The sequence below is a fragment of the Nicotiana sylvestris genome, chromosome 2 (genome assembly GCF_000393655.2).
Source record: "Nicotiana sylvestris chromosome 2, ASM39365v2, whole genome shotgun sequence".
NCBI lineage: Eukaryota > Viridiplantae > Streptophyta > Magnoliopsida > Solanales > Solanaceae > Nicotiana > Nicotiana sylvestris.
The window spans coordinates 40975545-40986483 of NC_091058.1; the positions used below are offsets into that span (position 1 = coordinate 40975545).

Consider the following 10939-nt stretch of genomic DNA (forward strand, 5'->3'; position numbering starts at 1 on the left):
ATTCCCATTAAGAGCTGAATAAAATCAAAGAAATTCCTACTTCACATTCTACGACTTCTGAAACTATGCAAGCCTTACCATCATCCTTCAGACTTCAAGGAGTTGAAATCAACGCAGAACTGCTTGAATTGTCATCTACCAAGTGTCTGGGAAGAGCCTGTTTATCTTCACATCCTACCATATCAGCATAAAAATTATTCGGAAAAATCAATAGATGGATGAATAAAACAACATTACCAGGCTTCGTAATAGGGATTCATTCTTGCAGAGCTGAATCGTACCCTTGCAAGTTGCGCAAAAATGGAGAAACTTCAAATACTAGCATCCAAGGCTCATGTGTCCATCAACAGATTAATAAGAAAGTGCTTGAATCAATGATTTGGGATCGAAAAGCAGCCCCACTTTAGGATCATAGATGGAATCCACAGTCACTACTAGAAATCCGCTATAAACCGACCAAAAGTTTCCGACCAAAGTTAGTCGGTCCAAAAAAAGCGACCAAAAACCGTCCAGCTTGGACGGAAACTGGAAAAAAATTATTTTACAACATAAAGCTCGCAAGAGATTGGTGGATGTTTTCTCTTATGCTAGAAAGAAGAACAAGAGGCCTGACTGGTTACTTCAGAATTTATGGGATGATTTGCAAAGGCAATGGCTTACCGCAGAGTTCTTAGAGAAGAGCGAAAAGGAAAAAAATCCCGCCCATCCGAGAAGGGAGGCTCCTTGCACACTGGAGGAGCGATTAGCCTAGGGACAATAAAAAGAAGATTGGTACGTAATTGCTTAAATTATTTTACTTTTTTAAGTATATCTATTCTGTTTATTAACTAAATTAATTTGTTTTTAGGAAAAGAAGTTGGGGCATCCAATGAGCCATGAAGAGCTATTGAAGGAGACGCATATTGTAAAGAAGAAGAAAGACACGGATCAAGATAGGTGGGTCGAGGATCGGGCCTCGACTGCATACGTAAGCTTTCAATTTTCTTTAAGTATTATAATTTACTTTTATAAGAATTTTGAAATACTGATTTAATTTAAAATAATATAGGGTCGCTACCAAAGTAACGTGGAGGAATTCATTCGTAGTCATCCAACTGGTGAATCGGGCGAGCCAACCCAACCTTCGAATGAGGATGCTGAAAGAATATGATTGGAGTCTGTTGGCGGTCCAAAATGGGGGAAGGTATACAGGCTTCCGACTAAAAAATTCCATCACTATAAGTGTGGAATGCAAGGAATAGAGACTTCCTCGCAAGGTGAGCAACTTAATAGGGAGAGCCTCTCAGCTATACGGGAGACAGTGAAAAAGCTCGCATCCAAGCTAGAAGCGGCCAAGGAAAGAGAAAAGGTTAGAGATGCTCATGAATTCCTTGGCATGCAAGCTCAGATCAGAACTCTCCTATTTACTGGAGCTTTTCCATTGACTCGGTCCCGTAAGTCATCGCCAGAGAGTTGACCTCCACGTGGTCGTTCCTCCCGTCCTGCTCGAGATCGTTCCTCCCGTCCTCCCCGTGATCGTTCTTTCCGTCCTCCACAAGACCGTTCTCTATACCTTCTTGTAGATGAAAGTTCATCAGACGGTGATGATGATGTTATAGAAAACACACCTTGACTTTTATATACTTTGAACTAGACAAATAGAATCAGTTTTGAACTTGTTATAATTAGTTTTAACTTGGTTTTGGATTGTTATGTTCAATTGAACTATAATTTGTTAGTTTTAAAGTATTTATTGAATGTTTGGTTGTTATTGTTGTTGACGTTGTTGTTGTTGTTGTTGTTGCTGCTGTTGTTGTTATGATTAAGTTGTTGGGGTTATTGGTATGCTGGCAGGTGGTGTAGCTATTAAAACAGGCATTTTATGCCAAAATTAAACCCAGAAAAACCGAACAAAATTGGTCAAATTTTAATTAAAAAAAAAAATTAATTGCATATTACAGACCAAAGTTGGTCGTTTTTAATAAATAAAAACTTAATTGCATATTACCGACCAAAGTTGGCCGGTTAATGAACAATGAATTCCCAGAATTCAACCTTACCGACCAACTTTGGTCGGTATGTTGTCTGCACTGTTTAGGTTACCGATCAAAGTTGGTCGATAATGTTTAATTTTAATTATTTTAAAAATATATATATATTTTCAGTTACCGACCAAAGTTGGTCGGTAATGTTGAGAGTTGCAGCAGGAAAATAGTGTGGGAGATACTCAGGGGCGGAAGTAGGGAGGGGCAGAACTAGGGGTGCCTCGGTAAAATTACACGGTATATACCAAGGCAAATTCTCAAATCTTAAGATTCATTAGCTCCATTATTTTGTTTGAAGATATATGCTCAAGTCAATTTCAAAGTGTGCAATATCTCATAAGCAGGACCAGGAAAAAGGCAGCTAATGCCTAGTAGCATTAAATTGCAGTCTGATACAAATGAAAAGTTCCACAAGTGTCAAGTTGGTGGCTAAGAAACTGTAGAACATTTGAGAGGAACTTTCTCTAAGAATTTGAAACGTACAGCAAAATGAAGCCTACATTCAATAAAAGCAAGTCTTTTTTTTTCATTGGAAGCAGGTTGGTGAAAATTCCAAAAAGATTCTGAATTCAAGCTGACAGCCTATGGAGAAGTGAACCTTACACTACATTAAATTTACTTAGTTTCCCAAGTATTAAGAGGTCTATTAGAATGCAACTTCTAATTGTTGTTGTTTACTTGTTTATTAGTTTGTTGATCCATAGGTGATTATAATTCCGAGTTGGTTTAGGAATTTCTTATTTTCTTTTAATCAAAAAAAATGAGGGATCTTAGAGTCAGAGGCGGAGTCCGCATTTGAACTTTTTGGATTCTAAATTCTAGGATAGCAACATAAGGCGTTAGTAACTAGGTTCTGAATTTCATTTTTTACATATTTTAAATAAATTTCTTAATACGTATAGAGTTTGGACAAAAGTTACTGGGTTCGTCCGAACCCGTACTTAGGCTTCTAGCTCCGCCCCTGCCTAGAATGCTTTAGATTAGCGTTCTTAGAGTTCCTATAAATAGTAGCACTACTAGATTCAACTATCTAATTCATTATTCATTCACCGATGGTTAATAATACTTTGCCTTCTGGATTTTATATTTTTTTTCCCCAAGAATCACTAGACAGGAGTTTCTTTTGTTTCCTTACAAACTCTCATTATTCAAAATAAACCCCTCCCTACTACGCTCTCAGTCTCTCGGTACTAGATGCAACCTTAAAAAGAAGAATAACAGTATCGAAGGCCTGGAACAAGAGACGCTAAGAATATTTCTGTTACATCCCGTACTTTAACGTTAGGATTCGTTGAAGTAATAATAAATGAGTTGAAAGGGATTAAGATGTTACATGAAAATATGAATGTAAGACCCTGTAAGTTTGAAGAATTTCGGAACTACTATATATTGGCTTGATATGTATTTCTTTGAAGTAAACCAGTAAAAGTTGATAGATACGATTTTATATGGTTGTGATAAGTTTTAAATTAAATACATGACATGTGAGAGTTTATAAATGAGGTTTTATTTATTATAAGAGTAGATAGTATTTTATCATAAGAAAAGTTATCCTCTTTCCGTTTTGAGAATTTATAGTACAAAAAGAATTTCTTTATTATAAAGATATAAATTATCTTCTCACAAGAAAAGAAGGTTATCTTTTTACCATTTTAAAAATTAAGCATACGAAAGATTTGTACTCTTTATATGAGACTAGAAAAATTAGAATATTGAGAAAATATATGTATTTTTACATGGATGTTTTAATGAAATTATAATGTATGTATTAATTTTATATGGTATCACATGACCATGATTGTAGTATACAAAAGTATATTAAAAGTGAATAATATTTTAAATAAATTAAGATAATTCTTAATGATGCGGATAATGAGTTAATTACCGATTAACGGGATACGTGCTGATCTTATTTGACATAATCCTCAATTCGATCGTGTGTCATGCTTCTACCCCTCCACGTTTTCTTTCTTAGCTTTGGGAGTACACTTGACTAAATATTCTGACAGGCTTCACGTTCTCCTGTCTAATATTTGCTCCTTCATGGTTTCTGTCAACTTTCTTTGGAGGTTGGCCTTTGGTCTCATTAGTTTTATATATGTTCTTGCGAGAGGATAACTTGTGGTGTTATATGGAAGTTCCCAACTAAGATAAAAATCTTTTCACAAGTGTGCATAGTGTATTCTGCTGCTATTTTTAGTTCAAGTCAGATGCTTATGTTCATCGATGATACAACTGATGAGATCGCATATAAGAGTTCCTCTATTTTTGAAAACCATAATAGAAGGATTATCAAGAGAACTGACTCAGGTATGCTGAGGCTATCCCTTCTTTCTTTTGGCATGAGCCATACAACACAAACGAAACGAGCAAATTTACAGTTTTCAAACATGACTCTATTCATAGAAATATTAGAGATGCTTATGTTCTTGATTCCCTATGTGTCATATTATTCTATCATCTGTTCATGGGTCTCCAAAATACGTAAGTTGGTAAAGTTTATTTCTTTATTCCTAATTTTACTTTTCTTGATGTCTTAATTTCAGCTCATACTAAACAATGAAAAGTGTTGCTTGTTACTATGTTGTTTTTGGGCTTTAGTAGGTCATAGTTGTCCATTACAAAAAAATACCAAGGCGGAAAAAGGGATATATTTGTACTGTAGCATTGTGTGAAAATTATTCTTCTTGATGGAAAAGGGATATAATTGTGTTGTAGTGTTTTTCGTTTGGTATAACATAGGCGAGTTGTGATGTTAAGAATTGGCCTTAAGAATAGTATCTGATGATATTGTTTAATACTAAAGATCGTGAAAGTGTTCACGTGATGATTTAAGCAAGTTTTGATGAAGTAGAAGCGGTAATATTTGAGGACAAATCGACTCCCGCTTATAAGTGAAGAAAGTTCTTTCTTTATTTTTCACTGTCACTTGCTCATTATGTGCAAAATAAATAAATAAATCTATTGGTGCAAATCTTTCTGCCATAGGTATTAGCTGTAGATATTACATTAGTATTCCCGTTCACATGCCTTCTTATCTATAATAAACGTGTAAACCATGTATTCAGTCCAGGCCACATACTTTTATGCCAAATTGTCAATAATAAACATCTAGTGAACTGTCTCACTGTAGACAGAGATGCGACCTCTAATTTTTTGGTCCATCCATATCAAATGTTTAATTTTATATTATTTTCTTACTAAGGAGCGGTGTGTTCATAATTTTAATTTTTTTTTCTTTTAAAAAAAATAATTTATTTAAATATTTTCCTAGTACTTATAGAACTTTGAGCACCTAGATATTTTTCTTAAAACGATCATTGAATTTAAATTAATCAGGAGATAGAATTTTGGAAAACAAAGAGCACAACCATTCTTGGCATATTTATTAGTAGTAAATTTTGATATAGACAAATAAAAATAGGGGCTCTTGTTCATCCATGTTTTCTACGCTTATATGTATCATAAATTTTTACGTCAAGGAAAGGGAGAGAAAATAGACGAGAGAGAAAGACCAAGAAGCCCGCAGCTATGGTATTGATAGACTTTGATACACATTAAAATATGCAGTGTGTCACGTTGCTTCTTTGATGACACTGCCAATAAAGTTTATTTCATGATATTAATCAGAGGCATAATGGTCTTACGACATTCCGAAAGATTTTATGACGTGCTTCCCATGCATTGCATTCATTTATACATGTACATTGACCCATGACCAGATGTCGTTATATACGCGTATATATATATATATATATATATATATATATATATATATATATATATATATATATATATATGTATATATGTATGTATGTCACGCCCCGAGCCTGGGGGCGAGACCGGCACCTAGTGCCTCACCTATCCTTGCATATAACTGCTGACTAAGAGACTCTGAACATGTACTGTCATATTTTGGTCATGGGCCACATTGCAAGATAATGTGTGATGCAAATTATAAAATTGAATAGAGACTAACGCTGACTAAACGTCAACATAAAGCTGGGCCGGCAAGGCCGTCATAATTACTACAACTGACAAGCCAATAAAATATACGTACAGGGCCTACAAGCCCAATATACTGCACTAACTGACAAGATATATCTACAAGCCTCTACTGATAGATCACTGCGGGAAATTAGGCCTATTGCAATGATTTTTCTGCAACGGTTGTATAAACCGTTGCAATAGATAGCCTATGGTAACGATTGTAACCGTTGCCTAAGGGTCTAAGTGCTTTTGAGACACTTTAGATATAGAACCGTTCCCTTTTTCTAGGAACCGTTGTCGTAGCATCAATGTTTGCAACGATTTTGTAACCGTGCAATAGACGTATCTTTGGCGACGGATTTTAGGCTAAAAATATCTATTGGGTCGGTGTATTGCTCCCTCCTCTTTTTCCCCCCATTTCACTAAGCTTGTCCAACACTATTATTTTATTTTTTATCTTTTATCTTTTAATTATAACATCTGTAAAACTCCTAAAACCCCAAATAACTTCAACTCACTCAAAGACCTAAGGAACAAAGTCTGTTCTGAAAAACTCTAGAATTCTCTTGAGATCTATGGAAGAATCATTCCAAAGCCATGATCAGTAGTTGTAGCCGTAAATTATCACCACAATCTGTGCCAAATAGCTTTGGCAACCTGTATGTATATAGCATCTCGCTGCCGGTAGCTTTACATCGTCGCCGGTACGTAACTGTAAAATTCTATTCGGTGACGCCGGTAAGTGTATTTTCTTGGATAAATGTTTTAGCAATCTTAGATTTCGTGTATTCCACCTACTGCTTGTTGCAGGTTAAAGCTCTGTTTTAAAAGGCGGAATTAGGGGTCGCCCCAGAGCGGAACACTCGTAAAACGCCCCTGGGCTTATGTGTGGGGTTTAGTTCCGTGAGACTTACGCTTCGGCCATCGGGGCTTACGCTCCGGACATGCGCAACACCCAGCGTACTGGACTCGCCTAATAGAACTTTATGCAATTGTATGTAACTAACCTTGTAAATCCTCAAATTTTCTTAATAAATCCTTAAGTATTCAAAATTACTTTTTTTTTATTATCATAAATATTAAATTGAGAGTATTTTATGTCACAATTAAAATAAAAATTATTGTACATTATCCACTAAGACTGCTATGATAGTTAGTTTTAAATAAATCTGTCATTTAAAAAAAATTATTTATTAACTTTTGTTATGTCTTTAATATATAATAGTCCATAATTTTTTTATAATTATTTTTCTAAATATTTTTTTTCACGTTTACGAGATACAATAATTATTAATTTAATAGCTCAGTATTAGCTAGTAATAATTAGTTATCATAGTATTGTATGGTGAATTATGTGTCACTCTATTAACTTGTTGAAACTTAAAAAATAAATGATGCTAGAGAATCGTATTGAAATTGTGAATTATGTTTTTATATTAATTCTCTTTCAAATAGAAAGCATAATAAATAAAAGAACTATTTTAAGAAAAATATCAAATTATAATATCGAAATTCTTTCAAGATTCATTACTCCTTAAGAGATACATATAAGATTTTGTATCGATTACATTACTTTTGATGTTTGATTGTAATGACGTTGCAACTAATTTGCATATTATGATATATGTCATACTTTTCGTATTATTCATAGTTGAATTATACTTTATAAATATTTTAAATAGATTATTTGTTATAATTTTGTGATTTTAATGTAATTTTAATAATTATTTTTTATTTTATACTATTTTAAAATTCTTGAAACTAGTAAAAATTAAAGATCCGTGGGACTTACGCCCCATGTCTCAGGGCTTACGCCTCGCCTCGTCAGAAGTAAAACGCCTCGCCTCACGCCCCCGCCTTTTAAAACATTGGGTTAAAGGTGCAAAAATCTGAAATCCCTAATTTAAGATGTGTGGTAATGTATTTAAGATTTGGGGGTTTCTTCTTGAATTAATCATTCCTTTCTTGTTCCACTTATTAATTTCTTGTTGAGTTCATCATTTTTATTTCTATTGAAGCTTTGAATCTAAATTAGGGACATGTTAGGCTTTTTCATATTAAAATTCTTCCATTTTTGCTCTTTATTCTTAAAATTGGGGATCTGTTAGGGTTCTTTTTCTTCTTTATTGCATCTTTAAAATTGATTGACTGTCCATTTTTGAAGGCTCTGTTTAACCAAAAATCTGAGTCATTGGTCAAAACTAAAAGAGAAATTCGGGTTACTGATAATCAGGAGACAAAAAAAAAATACTTTTGAGAACAATGGTAGAAGGTAAATAGATAAGTATTTCAGTGTATTCTCAATAGTATTTCGTGTCCTTACAAATGATGATACTTCTTCCTTTTATAGATCATTCTAGGTAAAGGAATAAAGCCTCAGCTTTAATGATATAATCATGAGCAATAAATGACATTAAATAGGCCGTTATACAATCATTCCTATTAAATACCAACTTTATAACGTATCAGACATTTAATAATGAATTTGGACTCCTTTCTGTCATCTGATCCTTGCTTTCAATGCCTTCTAATCCGTTGGCTGTAAATAATTTAAATTGGTACGAGACTCGTATCTATACATCGTCTCGTGCCTATTTAAATTCTTCTTCCCGTGGCTGTTTTCACCGTGCCTCTTAGTCAATTGCTGTTCTTTGACCATTCAACTAATCCACGTGTCATGCCACATCATTTTTAATATAAATTCAGTTTTTTCCCAATACAGATAGTCCCCCCACTTTCCATTTTTTTATCAATTAAATAATTGGGAAGTGGATCTTCATAAAAAAAGAACTTTTGCCACAATTAATGCTCATGACAGTACTAACGTCTCAGCAGTCTTTTCCATTTAATGTTCTGTCCATGTGTCATTTTATAATTGATTCTGCTATTCATACCCTTCTTCGAGACTTCTTCAATCTCACTATTTACGAAGTGATAGCTGCCTTTATTATAGGCTTTTCATCATTATACTTTAAAAGTTGACGGTTCCCATTTTACACATACTTTGTCTTCCTTTGTCTTCTTCACAAATTTTCAGCACATACTTTCTTCTTAACAATGTCTTCTTCAAACCCTAACCGTAAAAAAGTTCCAATTCTAGATCAGTTCCCCAACGCCCCTGTTAGACACAGAAGAGGCGGAGGAAGTAGGCCTCGAACAGGGTTAGAATCTACGCGAGGCGGTTCATCTGGTTCTTCTTCAAGGAGTTTTATCCCAAAAGCCCCTTCTTCTAAAAGTAGGGAAATTCTTGATACTTCTCAAGAACCCTCAGTTGATGATATAGTTCCCGGCGATTTGTCTTTTGAAAGTGACAAAACGTCTCTTCAGAAACAAATTAAAAATTTAGAAAGAGCCGATACTTACCCAACATTAGTAACCGAGCTTACAATCCCCACCATAAGAAAAGATTGTAATTGGAAGGATAGTCTTCGAATGTCAATTCCTTCCCCAAATCAAAGAATTTCCTCTTTTAGAAATGGGTATTCTTCTGTTTACACTTACCCCTTCACTTTAGGTTTTAATCCTCCGATTGACCCAGTTATTCTCGATTTTTGTCGTTTCTTTACCATTTGTTTGGCCCAAATTGGTCCATTGGTGTGGAGAACAGTGGCTTGTTTGAGATATTTATCATCCAAGGCCAATGTCAATTTCACCTTTTCTCATCTCATTCATCTATACCATCCCAACTTAATACGCCATGGGGTTTTCACCTTAACTACAAGGAGCAAAAAAGTTTTGGTAAACCCTGAGGATGACAGAGATCGTAGATGGTATATCCGTTACGTTGCTGTCCGTACAGTGGATTTGATTGGCGAAACAAATATTCCCTTTCCTGAGAAGTGGAATTTTGAACGTAAGTTTCCTCTTGTTTACCGTACCTACTTTTGAGAATTTCAAAAGAATGTTGTTTTTAACCTCGTCCCTTCTTGGTTTTTTGTAGCAACCATGGGAGATGTGGAACCTATTCCCAACTTTCGTGGTTGGGTAGACTCACTTTTGAAGATTGCTACTAGGGAGCAGAGAACTTGGAAATCAATTTCTTCTTTACATGGCTGGAAAGTCAAAACACATGGTATCCACCCTTTTAAAATTTTTGTTTTACATGTTAAGCACTTTTTCCTCAACTTTAACCATGTATATCCATTCTTTAATCAGGATTTGGCATTAGAGGAATGACAACTGAAGTAGCTATGGCCATTCGCATGTCTGCGAATGCTGCTCTAGATTTAGATAAGGCTCGAGCCTTGCTACCTAAAAGAAAAGCTACAAAGGAAAGTTCTGAAGAAGAAGAGGAGGGTACCTCCCTAATTACCAGGCCAAGGTCCAGGAGACGAATAATCATTGATAATGAAATTGAAAACACTCCTGCTCGTACCTCCGCCACCGAGCCTGTTTTGATTCAATCTGATGAGGATGCCGAACCAAGAGATAACAATGAGTCAATTCAACACCTTTTTGACAGTGGTTTCGGGAGTGGCGAGCTCGGACCTGTTTTTGATGAAGCTCCTCTTTCCTCATTTGTTCCTATTTCCTCCATTCCTCTGCCTGCCGTAAGTGTTTCTTTACCAGCTTTAACAACTTCCGTTTGTTTGCCAATTTCTACTGCTCCTATATCTGTTCCCTTGGCTGCTTCAACCGCACCTGCTTATGCTCCGGTGTTGGTTTCTACATCTTTTCCCTCCATTCCTTCTATTCCCTCCGCTGCTCTTCTTCCCTCTGTTCATCATACAGAGACAGGTTCTAGCAGCGGAAATATGACAATGAGAAGTGTTACTTTGGAGGTTCTTGCCAATCATAGCCTCCTGAGGAAGACCAACAGAGCCGATGTTTGGCTCGAACCTCTCATTGGAGATATCGAGAAGAAGAAGAAGATGGAGAGCCATAGCTGCTTAACTTTGATGAACGACGTAGTTCATTCTACTTTG

General features: G+C 35.3%; 1 long non-coding RNA gene across 1 annotated transcript; it reads left to right on the plus strand.

The window, feature by feature from the left end:
* The first annotated feature begins 9782 nt into the window (after positions 1-9782).
* LOC138886315 (uncharacterized) lies at positions 9783-10202 on the plus strand. Its single transcript, XR_011404986.1, has 3 exons — positions 9783-9867; positions 9955-10086; positions 10170-10202. It is a non-coding gene; the product is annotated as an uncharacterized lncRNA (long non-coding RNA).
* The last annotated feature ends 737 nt before the right edge of the window (positions 10203-10939 follow it).